The sequence below is a fragment of the Saimiri boliviensis genome, chromosome 3 (assembly GCF_048565385.1).
Source record: "Saimiri boliviensis isolate mSaiBol1 chromosome 3, mSaiBol1.pri, whole genome shotgun sequence".
Classification (NCBI taxonomy): domain Eukaryota; kingdom Metazoa; phylum Chordata; class Mammalia; order Primates; family Cebidae; genus Saimiri; species Saimiri boliviensis.
In genome coordinates, this window is record NC_133451.1 from 164,491,918 (window position 1) to 164,506,394 (window position 14,477).

Genomic DNA, 14,477 nt, shown 5'->3' on the forward strand with positions numbered 1-14,477 from the left:
TTCTCCACCTTTAAGTCTGGAAAATATATGGACTTATTAATACAATAACACTGAAAAAAGTTATCTACTGTAGGTTCAATTTTCAGTGTAGTTTGCACATAAAAAATTTTTACTATATCAAGTAACCTTAGTAATAATGTAAAATTAATTATTTAGATGAGACTACAAGTAATTTTGGCTTTATAACAATATCTCTCCCATTTAGAAGAAATGTTTCCTCCTTTAAGATAGATACAGAATCTCATTTTCGAGGATTGCTTTGAAACTATTTCCTCAACAGCTTGGTACAAGTATTAACAGGAAAACAGAACGTTGGTGGGAACCATTCTCTACTGAACAAGGGAGGATGTAACAGGACTCTTGCTAAAATATGGGCTTGATTCAGAGGCAGGAAAGGACTGACGAATCATCAAAACCATGGAAGAGGAAACTGGATATTGCTCATTAAGTTGCTGAAAGTGACATCATCATATAGCCCAGTCTGTAATGTTAAAGTATTCACGGCTATCTCATTGTAAAATACACAGTTTTTTAGGAGTCTTTTCGGTACTTTATTTCCAGCTAAAGTCAGCAAGCGATGGTATGAATTCCCATTCATTTGGGGGAAACAACTGAAAGTAATTGAAGTTTTAGGAAAACCATATGCAATTGTGAAATGGTACATCAGGGAATTAGACATCTAAAACAATGTTAATTATATTTAGAGTGATGTTCTCAGGAAGCTGGGATGAGGAAGATTCGATTTGTTTCAAAATAGATGTTTAAACTTTTCTAGTATATTGAAGTAAAAACAATGAAAATCAATTTAACAGTCTAACGAATGTAGGTGTGACCTTATACTTAATGAACCTCCTGAAATTGGCAGTATTTGACGATTTTTACCTACAAAAATGATCATTTCTATCATCTTAATATATTCTGCAGTAGATTTTACAAATTTAAAAAATGACATGCATGCCCACTTCTAAAATTATACATCGAGTTATTTCAATTTTTGGTGGAAATTGTGTATCATCGCTCCCATACCCAACATCCAGGGAGGCACTAGATAGGGATAAATCGGTCATTATAAGATATGATAAAATCTTCAGTTATTTTACTAACTTAGAAATAAAAATGTTATAAAGGGGAGAAGAAAGCAAGAAAATCAGAAAAAAATATGCTCTGAAAAGAAACATCTTAAATATATATATATATATATATATATATATATATATATATATATATGCAAGGAAGCACTCATGAATAATATTGATTTTAAAGGAACCCCAAAAGGAAGCCAAAAACTTTGAAACATTTGAGAACACATGATGAAACCTGAATGTTGTGTGCAGTAATTCCTTTCAAACTGTTTTCTGCTGGTTCTTAAAGGAGACTGAGGCTTGTTATTTAAAGCTACTATTTCTTTGTAAGCCCCATGAAATTCAAATACAGTTTGAGAAACAGCCTGAAAGACAGACGTAGGTATTTATTTCCCAGTTTGGTTCGGGTAGAAGAGCATCTGGATACTGTGAGCCCATTTTATAGAACACCATGAAATGTGGAATTCTTAAACCAAATAATTATTATCTCAAATAAACTAAATGTATGCTTGTGCCAAATCAAATATTGCTTTATAATTGGGTGTAGGAAAATGTTTTTAAGTTATTTTAAAAAAGAAAAATTGAAAAAAAGTAAGCCACTTTATATATTTTTTCTTCTAAAATTGCCATCATTTGACTTTCATGGTGAAATAACTTGACCTGGTTTATGAAACATTTGAGTTTTATGGCAACTGAATTTCAAAATAGCTATTCCAAACCACTTCCTTCAAAAGATTGCATGAAAATACAAAATTGTAATTTGCTTAAAGGAAAAAAAAAGTTGATCTCCGAGCTTTAGTTTCCTAGCAAAATTGTATTTGGGGGTTTGCAATTTTTGTTTTAATTGGAAAAACAGATTCCCTTCCAAAAATATTGCCCTTTCAACAAGAATTGAGTTCTAAACAAATATCAGTCATCATAGAGGTAGTTTGACAGCTAACACCAAGACAAAAAAAGGGGTCCTTCTGATGTATCTCTTCCCTTTATAAACTTTAAATTGGATCGGAAGGTTTATTTTTACTTAGAGATTCCATATCTTTTCTCCTTTCTTCTTTTCCTAATTTATAACCATACCCTGTAAAGCTGGTTGCTTAACTGGCTATTTTTAACGTGAAAGAAACTAAACGAAAGCCCTTACAGTGCTGCTCAAATATCTAATATATTAAACAAAAGTCTATTGACACAGAAAAATAACCAAACAACTGCTAATGATTTTCCTATAATTTCTGTATTTTTATCCTACTTTTCCTAAAGGTCTCGCCAAATTCCAGGGGATGTTTTGGTTTTCTCACTCTGGACATTAGAGCCATTCCTAGTGTGCAGCTGCAGCTCATTTGCAGCAGAGGTATCCGGAACGCCTAACAGGCCCTGTGCATGGGCACTCCTCCTCTCTGACTTTTCTTGAACTGGTTTAATCTGCATATGAAAAAGAAGCCCTCTTAAAGCGGTTTTTATTGAACAGAATGGTAGTAGCTCCAAATGTTAATAAAATAGTGGCTTCCAGTGGGCAATTATATGAGACACATATAGATAACAACTAATTAAAATTATCTCCTTACTTCTAACAGAGGCTTGCTATTAGCTAACAAAGAGAACAGCCTGCCCCATGAGTCTCATCTAATATACAGCAAAGACAAATAATATTCTCATATTTAAGGTGAAAAGACAATCATACTGCAAAGTCTTGAAATGAACACCAAGATATCTTGACTTGGAAGATATCAATAATCACTCAATTTCTAATTAAGAATTTTCAGGATTATCAAGGCTCTTGCCTTGAAGCTAACCATGATCTTTCCTTACTTCAAATCTCTTACATGCCGTGCCTAAATGTTTGCTATTCTGCTCTTCTAATTGAGAACATTAAATGCTTCTCTGTATAGATAAGAGTCTGGATTTAAATATGCGATATAGAAAAATCAGTATTCTTATTGTTACCTGAGTATGGACTAGACACTCTCTGTGCATTGTTTTGATTATATTGCTGTTAGGCTACATCAGTATTTTCAATACATTGGACTCAATGGAAAAGAGATAGTGCAGACAAATCAAGACTGTAGGCATAATACTGCTTCCCAGCTCAGCTTGCCCTCCCTCCATCCCCCAGACTCCACTCCAGTCCTTGTAATTCAGCAGCTAACACAGAATCACATTAACAGTGTGTTGGGCTACTGCAGTACAAGTCTTTGCTAAGGCTTTTATGACCTGTGTTTGCAAGTCTGTGGATTGTAGTCATGTTAATGGTAAACACTTGGTGCCCTCAGAGAAAGTTTGCATTAACAAAACCTACAAAGCATAGTGCTGTTTCTTTGAAGTTGCTACTAAACATGTAATACTAGCTTGTGAAGCATTAGATGAGGAAATGAGCTCTATAAGGGCTCCTGCAGTAATAGCTCTAAATTGATTATTTCCTTCCCAAAATAAACTTGCCAGGCAGCCCTGTGGGCTTACTTCCGAAGACTTGCTCTGCCCAGGAATCTTATCACAAAGAAATGAACAGCAAAAACCCGGACAAATATGATAAGGCACATTCACAAGATTTTAATACAGTTATAACCTTTTCTTAATGAAACTAAGATCTCTTGAGAACAGCCATGAGTTAAATATTCTTTAATTGCATCCTAAATGTGAGAGAACAGTGTCTTTTAATATTATTATATTACATAGTCAAGCACTGAAAATTCCCAGTTAAGTAGAAAAGAAAGCAAACGCAAACCTGGGTGAGTTGTGATGTGAAAATGTTCACATTTATGAGTCCAATATAAAACCATATGTAAAGAACAATTTTTCAAAAAACATCCAAAGAGCACAACCTTGATTTTAATAATGCTTTATTTGGGTGTCATTCACCTGCATCTTCTGTGTGAAACTAGAGTCAAAATGTTGCATTTTCTGTTGATAATCAGTTTTTAAAACTCTTTATTTTAAAATAAAAAAGAAGCTGATTCAGGAAAAGTATTTCAGCATTCCTTGGACTTCTTCAATTGGTATTAGCCACACAAAAAAAGAAAGAATTTGGAACTGGGAATTCTTGTGATTTGAGTTTCAATGAAGAAGAGGCCCCTTTTCACCCACAACAACTATGTGACAAGGATAGCTCTGTTTAAACACACTGTTGCTGCAGTTGTTTTCAGATAATGTATAAATATTGACTTTTATAATTTGGAATAGTTAATTGTCCATCTAAATTTTTAGTTCCTCCTACATTTATTCTGGTTCACAATTGAATCCAATTTTCTCTTAGGACATTTAAAGGAAATTGGCAATCTAATAAAAGAACAGATTTAAGACCACGGGAATCATTATCGCTCTCTTTTCTTTTCAGAAAATACAATTATAACAGCCTGGAAACATAATTTTTATTGTAAAAAGCAAGTTTAAATAAAGTAAACTGAGCTCTCAAATGCCAGAATTCCCGTTTATAAGACCAATTGCCATGGCTTTCCCTTTACATTTTACCTTTGAAGAAGAAATAAGAAGTCAAAGCCATGGTTTTCTTATGCTGTATAATTTTTAAATTCCTTCTGTAGACCTTAAAATGTATAGGTGGCCAAGGTGGTAGTTATGTAATACTTTTATTCAATTAGTATGTACTTCAGTGAATGCATATGCAAGGAATCTTTTTGCCTTCTTACTTTCTAGTGCCATGGTTATAAATGAGAAATTAAAAAGAAAAAAACACAGCCCCTTAAAGAACTTTTTATTTCTGAAGCAAGTTAGATACTTTAGATAGGTGGATACATGCATACATACACATTCATAGTACATACATACATACATAGGTGATAAATATACAGATAGATACATAGATGGGTTACCTTAGCAATAGATAAAGAACAACACTAAAGAGATAAGTTTAAGCATAGAAGGGGTTAGATAGAAAATTTAAACAAGATCACTTAGAAATGCTACGGACTGAATTTTTTGCACCCAACCCCATCCAAAGTCATATGTTGAAGCCAAATCCCCAATGTGATGACATTCAGAGGCAAGGCCTTTGGTCATGAGGATGGAGCCATCACGAATGGGATTAGTGTCCTTCTAAGAAGAGATGTGAGACAACTTGCTTCTTCCCTCTCTGCTCTCCATCAGGTGAGATACAATGAGAAGAGGGCATCTCCAAACTGAGAATCCAACCAGGCTGGCCCCCTGATCTCAGACTTCCCAGCCTCTAGAACTGTGAGAAATAAATTTCTGCTGGTTAAAGCTCTCAGTCTATAGTATTTTTATTAGAGAAGCCCAGACTGAGTAAGACAAGGATGATCTCACTGAGAAAATGACATTTTTAAAACAAGATGAAAGAGCTGAGGGAAGTAGGATGAAGATGTCCAAGGGAAGAGAATTTCATAAGGGAAAGCAGAAGTGCAAAGACTCTACAGAGAGCATGTGCCTGTGTGTGTTAACAGTGAAGAGACTGGAAATGCTGGCGCAGCCCATGGGGGAATTGAAGCACCCTATCTCTTAAGAGCTGCTTCTCTGGCTGAGATGTATTGCCACTGGATGCCTTTGAGTAAAGAAGTGGCATGGTCAGAATTATATTGTTAGAGGCCATCCCCTAATGGTATTTGGTACCATATGCAGACAATCATAAACCAGGCCAAAAGTCACCATTATCACTGTTTCAGGACAGAAAAAAGATCGTCATTAACGTATGTTGCTCCTGCAACCTTTGTGTCTCTTCTTTACTTTCCAAATTATCCTCAGTAGGAAGATAAGGGGCAGAGAAAAAAGGAAAACACTCAGTGGCTGTTCGAAAAAGTTGGGGGTAAGAGTGACATTCATGCACAGCTGCAATGCATTTTCCAAGTGCGAAAATTGCATATAAGCAAAAATGACTACGTCAAATGTAATTGCTTTGCATTCTCTTTCCTAGGTTTAAACAGTTTATAAATTCATATTCAGAACTTAAGCTTATATTTGGAAAGTGACTATGTTTGGCTGTACAGAAATTTGGTAGCCTTTTAAACTGAAATAGAATGCAATTAACAAGGCTATTTCAGATCAAAATCTTTTACCTGATAGCCTATGTGTCATGGCCAAATTCAGCTATTCTGTTCACTACGATATTAATTATTAAGTGATGAGCCACCCAAATCTCAAGAAATGACATTTGAATGTCTGTTGCTAAAGCTTACAATGATCTTATCACCCTTGCTGATGTTTATTCAAGTTAAATATGAGAATTTGTGACTGAAAATTCCCAGTACTTTTTCTTATTGTGAAATCTTTCCCAACCATTGCTTTGGTCCTGCAATTTATTAAATTATTTCTTCAAGTATTGAACAACCCCATTCTCCACATAAGAATTCCCGATGTTTGCCCCTACAGATATCCAGCATCTTCAAAAGGTGAGGCAGATAATACCACTGGGTAGGAACATGGATCTCTCAAGGGAGTAAAAAGGGGCCACTCCCGCAGGTGCCCTGGAACTTTGGGCATATGACAATGAGCACAAAAAACTGCAGTAATGAGCAATTGCTTCTTTCAGAAAGACATCCTTACTTACTCTGTCTGCCCAATGGGCAAACCATTGACAGCCTTGTTGTGCAATCACGTGTTGTACCTAATGTGGCCTGAGTGTCAACTTGTTAGCAACACTCTTTCCAAAATAGTTGACCTTTCCAAAAATAGAAGAGGGGATAGAAAGGTAGAAAGAAAGAGAAAGAAACGCAGAGAGAGAATGAAAAAGCGAGAGGAACAGACTAAAAGGGGTTTTAAAAAAATTGGGGGGAAAATAGCCTTTTAATAATCCCAGTCAATTAGTATTGGAATACGAGTTATTGGTTTAGTTTCAGAATAAGTTGCCTATCTTAAGAAAGTCAACAAATAAAACATTTTATGCTGCAGAATCATACTTTTTTTTTTTTTTTTTTGAGATGGAGCCTTGCTCTGTCACCCAGGCTGGAGTACAGTGGTGCAGTCTCGGTTCACTGCAACCTCCACCTCCCAGGTTCAAACGATTCTCTTGCCTCAGCCTCATGAGTAGCTGGGATTAGAGACACCCACCACCACACCCATCTAATTTTGTATTTTTAGTAGAGACGGGGTTTCACTATCTTGGCCAGGCTGGTCTCAAACGCCTTACCTGTGATCCACCCACCTTGGCCTCCCAAAGTGCTGGGATTATAGGCATGAGCCACTGTGCCTGGCCAGAATTAGTCTTTTTATAATTAGCATCACCCTAAGCCAAATAGTAAAGTCCATTACTGTGTGTCTTTACAAGTGTTCTGTATCTGCTGGCAACTCCCACACTGCGTGTCCACTTCCCATGTTCCTTGATCTTGTCTGAGTGAGAAGCCCATAGCTGACAGATAACTATAAGTTCTCTTGCTTTCCTCACCTAGTTGTGTATAGCTTCTCCTCTAGCCAATTTCACAATTTAGCTATTTCATTTAATTCATTCAAGTTCAGGCCTCTCATGCTTTCAAAGTAATCTGATAAATGAGTCTGTGCTAATGGCTTGGGACTGTGGCTAAAAGATTCTCAGTTTCTTTATGTAAAAAAGAAGGGCATATTTTTTTAATTTGAATTTTTATTTTTCCATAATTTTTTGGTGTACAGGTGGTATTTGGAAGTTCATTAGTGGTGATTTGTGAGATTTTGGTGCACCCATCACCTCAACAGTATATACTGCACCACATTTGTAGTCTCTTATCTCTTACCCACCTCACACTCTTCCCCCGGAGTCCAAAGTCCATTGTATTATTTTTATGCCTTTGCATTCTCATAGCTTAGCTCCCACATGTCAGTGAGAACATACAATGTTTGGTTTTCCATCCCTGAATTACTTCACTTAGAATAATAATCTCCAATTTTATTCAAGTCACTGCAGTGCTGTTAATTCATTCCTGTTTATGGTGGAGTAGTAGTCCATCATGTGTGTGTGTGTGTTTGTGTGTGTGTGTGTGTGTGTGTATACATATATATATATATATATGTGTGTGTGTGCACCAGTTTTTTATCCACTCGTTGATGATGGGCATTTGGGTTGGTTCAATGACTTTGCAATTATGAATTGTGCTGCTGTAAACATGCATGTGCAAGTATCTTTTCTGTATAATGACTTCTTTTCCTCTGGGTAGATACCCCATAGCGGGATTACTGGATCAAATGGTAGTTCTACTATTAGTTCTTTAAAGAATCTCCCCACTGTTTTTTATAGTAGCTGTACTAGTTTGCATTCCTAACAGCAGTGTAGAAGTGTTCCCTGATCACCACATCCACACCAACATCTACTGTTTTTTTGATTTTTTGATTATGACCATTCTTGCAGGAGTAAGGTAGTATCACATTGCAGTTTCGATTTACATTTCCCTGATCATTAATGATGTTGAGCATTTTTTCATATGTTGGTTGGCCATTTGTATATTTTCTTTCGGGAATTGTCTATTCGTGTTCTTAGCCCATACTCTCTACCTATCACAATAGTTTCAACCCAACTAGACCAACAAATATTTTAAAATTCTACATTTACTGTTTGGAAATTAAATCTGTAGGTAACATAAACTACCTATGCATGTGATTTCAAAAAAGCAATGGAACATATTGACTATGACGTAAAGAAAATAAAAGAGAATCATTTATATAAAACTAAATGTTTCTCTATGTGAAAGCTCTTTACTCTAGAAGATATAGTGAAGTTAGTCAGATGTTTTTACTTCTATGTGGAATCATGGTGACTAGAGCATATGTAAGTATAGAGTGCTATGAGAAGTGCTGCTGGTAAACTCATTCTTCAAAACTGTGAACAACTCTACGTAGATGTCATGCAAAGCAGAATTCAATCTTTCCTTGACTTATGCAATGGTTGCTATTGCAGACACACCCATGTGTGACCCCCAATTAGTCATCCCTCTTTACCTCTCTTCCTCCCCTTGAGTGTAGATGGAACCTGCAACTTGCTTCTAACCAATAGACTATGACGAAGTTGATGAAATATCAATCCAGTGATTATTGCACACCACATGACAAAAATGAAGGAATTTAATACATGGCACTAGAGTTTCTCAAAGCTGATTTTGAGTTGATTAAGAAAGATATGATCTTGACTCGGCCTGGTCTCATCAGGCCAGCCCTTTAAATGAGAGTCTAGAGATCAGAGAGACTGGAAGCAGCAGAGTTCTCTCTATTGCTGGCTTTGAAGAAGCAAGTTGCTATGAGTTCTACAACTGCAAAGATATGAATTCCACCACTCTCCGTGTGAACTCAGAAGAGAACCTAATCCTTATATGAGGCCATATCTCTGGTCAATATCTTCATAGCATTTATGTGAGAACTTGAGCAAAAGACTCAGCCAAGTGTGTCCAGACTACTGGCCTATGACGCATAGAAACTGTGAAATAATAAATAATGTTTTTTTAAGCTGCATGATGATTTGTTACACAGCAATAGAAAATAAACAGCTACATTTTTCAAATAATGAAATAATAAAGCATACAAAACTCCCTTCATGTATATATATATATGTAAAAGATAGGTTGAGGTTCACATCATTCCAATGTTTCCACCTGCAGTAATAGCCAATGTTAGCCAAAACATGTGAGAATTCTTTCCTGTATAGACTATCCCTCTCACTGCAAGATGTCTGGCATTTCTGGACCCTAACCACTAACTGCTTGCAGCAATCCACCAATTACTATGTCAAAAGAAAAATAAGATTGTAAAATATTTCAGATTCCCACTTTGGAGGCCCTATCTCATTACGTGAGATGCAATGACACACAAAGATATTAAGTCTTTATTATTAAAGCCAAAGTTCTGATTCTGATTTATGCAATTTTGGGATGAAGGGAAATTAATAAAAACTTTCAGAAATTGACAAAGAGCTTGAGATCCATTTCTCTAGAGAGTAAAATGGACAGAAAAAATAACAGCAAAGTTTTATACAAAATTGTAGGGTGTACTGTATTTCGTGAAGGACATTATGGTTCCTTATGAATGCGTACTTCTTACCATAGGGGTAACAACTTCAGAGATGACTGAAGAAGATAAGGCAATGGTAAGTAAATTGTGAAAGCTTTTTTTTTTTTTGAAAGTGAACAACTTCAGAGTTTGTGTTTATTAAATGTTCTCTTCTAGGTGTTAAATCAGCTAGCCAGACACCAGCTAATAAAATGTCTTCCTTCTTGTTCGTTTGTTGCCCAGGAATGATCTGAGAAACTGAGGTAGCTTGAGTAGATTCTTGAAGATAACAAAAGAGTAATTACAATCATCTCAGTTTTACCATGCTTAATTAAAATCAGTTATAGAAAGACGAGTTTCTTATCCTTCAGTTGTTTTATATTCAGCAAAGAAAATGAGAAAGTAAAACTCAGAAAATTAAGAAAGCAAGGACATTTTTTTAAAAAGCACTCAAAGGCACAAAGAAAAATCCTGGGTGCATACACTGGAAAACAATAAAAATGAACATTATTCACATTTTTAGGAACTTTCTGTTTTCACGGTCCATGACTACTTTGTTGAATGTATATCCCTAATGTTTTGCTCACTTAAATGATCTGATTTTGACTGCCATGATATTGTTTGACCTTTTTATAAATTAATAACATTTTCTGCCATAAGTATTGAAATGTTTCCCCAAAAAATGTCAGCTGTGTTTACTTTGTTGATGATTCTTTTCACCAGACAGAAGTTTATTTTGTTGGGAAGGATAGTTTACTTTGGTTCTCATAGACACTTTATGAATTCTGAGTTTAGGTCATTTAAGAAGTCCTCTCTTGGTCTAAAATAATAAATAAAATTATTGTTATTTTTTCCTAGAATTTATGTGGGTTTTTTTTTTCTTTTACTGTTTAAATATTTGGTGTAAGGAGTGAGATAAAGACCCAAGTTTACTTAATTTTTTTCTAAATATTTTCTCATTTTCTTATAAATTAAATTTTCAAGTGTTTGGGATTGTTCCTAGATTGTGTTCTGTTGCTGTCTATTTATTCATAAGGACTAAAGAATTTTAAATTTTGTTGCTTTATTACATATATTTTCAGAAACACTAAAACTAGTTCCTCATTATTCATTTTTTTTCAGTATTCCCCAGAATATTTTACTATGTTAATTCCTCCAGATGAGTTTTATATTAAGTTATCAGTAGAAATTAAACAGATTCATTATCTTAATGAATCTGTTATTTTAATAATTGATATTATATTGTATTTCCAGATAAATGTAGGTATGTTGATATCTTTATAATACTGATTTTTCCTTCCCAAGAATGTAGAATATCTTTGTATTTTCTTCAGTCATCCTTTATGGTCCTCAGAAATGTTTTTTATTCTTTCTTTATGTAGGTATTACACACCTTTTATGAAGCGTATTTCCAGATATTTTGTGTTTGGAATCTGAATTTTAAATGAAACATTTTTTTCATTTATATTTTCGGATAAGCTATTGTTTATATATGGAAAAAAAATTTTCCTGATTAAAATTTTTAAAAAAGAGCTGTGACTTTGAATTTTCCCAGCATCTAATATTTTTCTGACTTTTTTTTTTAAGTTTCAAGGGTACATGCGTACGTTGGCTCTACAAATAAATTGCATGTTGTGGTGTACATATTATTTTGCAAATGAGGTAATACACATAATACCCAATAGGTAGTTTTTGATCCTCAGCCTCCTCTTACCCTCCACCTTCAAGTCTCTTTGTAGATCTCTAAGAAATTGTTTTGTAAATCTAGGCTCTCCTGTGTTAGGTGCATATATATTTAGGAGAGTTAAATCTTGTTGAATTGAAACGTTTACCATGATGAAACACCCTTCTTTGACTTTTTTGATCATTGTTAGTTTAAAGTCTGTTTTGTCTGAAATTAAAATATATCACTCCTGCATTTTGTTTTGTTTTCTGTTTGCTTGTGAGATTTTTCTTCATCCCTTTACTTTGAATCTATGGGTGTTACTGCGAATGAGATGGGTCTCTTGAAGACAGCATACTATTGGGTTATGCTTCTTTATCCAACTTGATACTCTGTGCCATTTATTTGCAGCATTTAGCCCATTTACATTCAAGGTTAATATTGATATGTGCAGATTTGATTCTGTCATCATGATGCCACCTGGTTATTATGCAGACTTGATTGTGCAGTTGCTTTCAAATGTCAATGGTCTAGGTACCTAATTGCGTTTTTGTGGAGGCCAATGATGGTCTTTTATTTCCATGTTTAGCACCTCTTGTAAGATAGGTATAATGAATTCCTCAGCATTTGATTGTCTGAAAATGATTTTACTTCTCTTTTGCTTATGAAGCTTAGTTTGGCTGGATAGTAAATTATTAGTTGGAGTTTCTTTCATTTAAGAATGCTAAATATAGGCTCCAATCTCTTTTGACTTGTATGGTTTCTGTTAAAAGGTCCACTGTTAGTCTGATGAGCTTCCCTTTTAGGTGACCTGTGCCTTCTCTCTAGCTGCCTTTAACATTTTTTCTTTCATTTGGACCTTGGAGAATCTGAGGACTATGTGTCTTGGGGATGGTCATCTTGTATAGTATCTCACAGGGGTTCTCTGCACTTCCCATACTTGAATGTTGGCCTTTCTAGTGAGGTTGGGGAAGTTTTCATTGGTATCCTCAAATACGTTTTTCAAATTGCTTGCTTTCTCTCCATTTATCAGGGACACCAAGTGAGTCTTATATTTGGTCTTCTACATAGTCTCATATTTTTCAGAGATGTTGTTCATTCTTTTTTGTTTTTTCTTTATTTTTGTATGACTAATTTAGTTCAAAGAACCAGACTTTGAGCTCTGAGAATCTTTCCCCAGTTTGGTGTGTTCTGTTGCTAATATATGCAAATTGTATTATGAAATTCTTGTAGTGTGTTTTCAGCTGTATCACACCAGTTTGATTCTTTCTTAAAATGGCTATTTTGTCTTTCAGTTCCTGTATCATTTTATTGTAGTCCTTTTCTCCTGGAAAAGGAGATATCTAGATTAAATTCATGGATGGTCATGTTGAAAGACCTAACATACAGTCTAGTCTAATAGTAAGGGTGAGTAATAGTTTTTGCAATAGTCTAGATCTCTCTGAGTTTGATCTTCACAACATGTATAGTTACTTTGTTTAACTGAAGAATCTTACAAAACCTCTGCTTTTTCAATAATTTTTAAAGTTTATTGCTTACAACAGTGGGTTGGATGCAATTCTTGGTTATTGGACTTTCTCCATTTTCTTTACCCTCTGTTGGAAAATTGGGAATTGTTCATAGAAAGTTTTTATGAGCCAGACCTGGAAATAACAATAGCACTTCTATTCACATTATATTACTAAGAAATCAATCACATGGCCACAAGCAGAGGAAATAAACATATACATTAGTTGGATATCTAAGAGGGAGATGAAGTGAGATTTGTGAGCCACTGGCCAGTCTCTTTCAAGAATATCTAGCAAATAAAATGCCTTGAACCATGCTGACAATTTTCCCTAAAGCAGCAAGTTTTCTTTAGAACCAGTAATAAGGCCAGTTAGAATTGAGACATCTGCTTTTGAAGGGTTCAAGACACAAAACAAAAACCCAAAGAATCTCTTCTTCGAAAGGACAAACAGCTAACACAAAAAGATATTGTCACACTGGATCTGCTTACCTGCAGAGCGAATTTGCCAGACAAGAAAAATAAACCATGCAAAGATGAAGTTCTGATTTGGATCTGGCTTACTCCACACTCCCATCAGGTTGCTGGGCTTCTGAGAAAGCATCTAATCCTTTCACCTGTGGTCTTCAAAGAGGAAGCCTCATCACTACTTACAGACAGATGCATTAGGAAACAAAATCTATTAATCTTTTTTTCAATAAGGAATTCTAGGCAAAAAAGAATAAAGTTATAAAAGTAAGATCTACAAAAAATTTTATTAAGCAAGAAGCACAGAAAGAATTACATTTGAAAATGATTCACCAGAGAAAATATTTTAAAACATTATATAGGTTACTTATTGCTATGCAACAAATCACTCCAGTAAGTGTAGTATTTTCTTACTGTTCCTGTGTCTGTGAATCTACTAGGATCTGATTGACATAGGCTGGGTTCTACTTGGAAACTCTTTTTGTCACCACATGTCTATTAATTACCTAGGGTGGCTCTGCTAATCAGCAGACTACCCACCAATATATAATTTCCATGATCTGGCAGAAAGAAAAGAAAGCAAGCAAGTACATGTGACGTCTTCAAGGTTTGCACTTGTAATACAAACTGTGACTTTTGCTCATATGTCATGAGCCAAAGCAAGTCACATAGCCAAGTTCAGAGACGAGATGAAATGAGTTTATGTCATCTACGATGATGAGGCCATAGCAAGGGAACAGATGCAAGAAGAGGTGAAGAAATGAGGACAATAATGCAATTGAACACAATTTATTTTAACAAAATTTAAGTAACAACTCCAAGACAAAAGACGGACATAATAAGGAAATTGTATTCT

General features: G+C 35.0%; 1 long non-coding RNA gene across 5 annotated transcripts in view; it reads right to left on the reverse strand.

Annotated features, from left to right (window-relative positions):
- Nucleotides 1–1,264: 1,264 nt before the first annotated feature.
- Nucleotides 1,265–14,477, reverse strand: part of LOC141584074 (uncharacterized) — a 375,324-nt gene continuing 362,111 nt past the window's right edge. For all 5 annotated transcript variants that reach the window (XR_012517015.1, XR_012517018.1, XR_012517017.1 and 2 more), the window contains 2 exons: nt 13,646–13,777; nt 1,265–12,973 (listed from right to left, as the gene is read on the reverse strand). This is a non-coding gene — a long non-coding RNA (uncharacterized LOC141584074). The remainder of the gene's footprint in view (nt 12,974–13,645; nt 13,778–14,477) is intronic.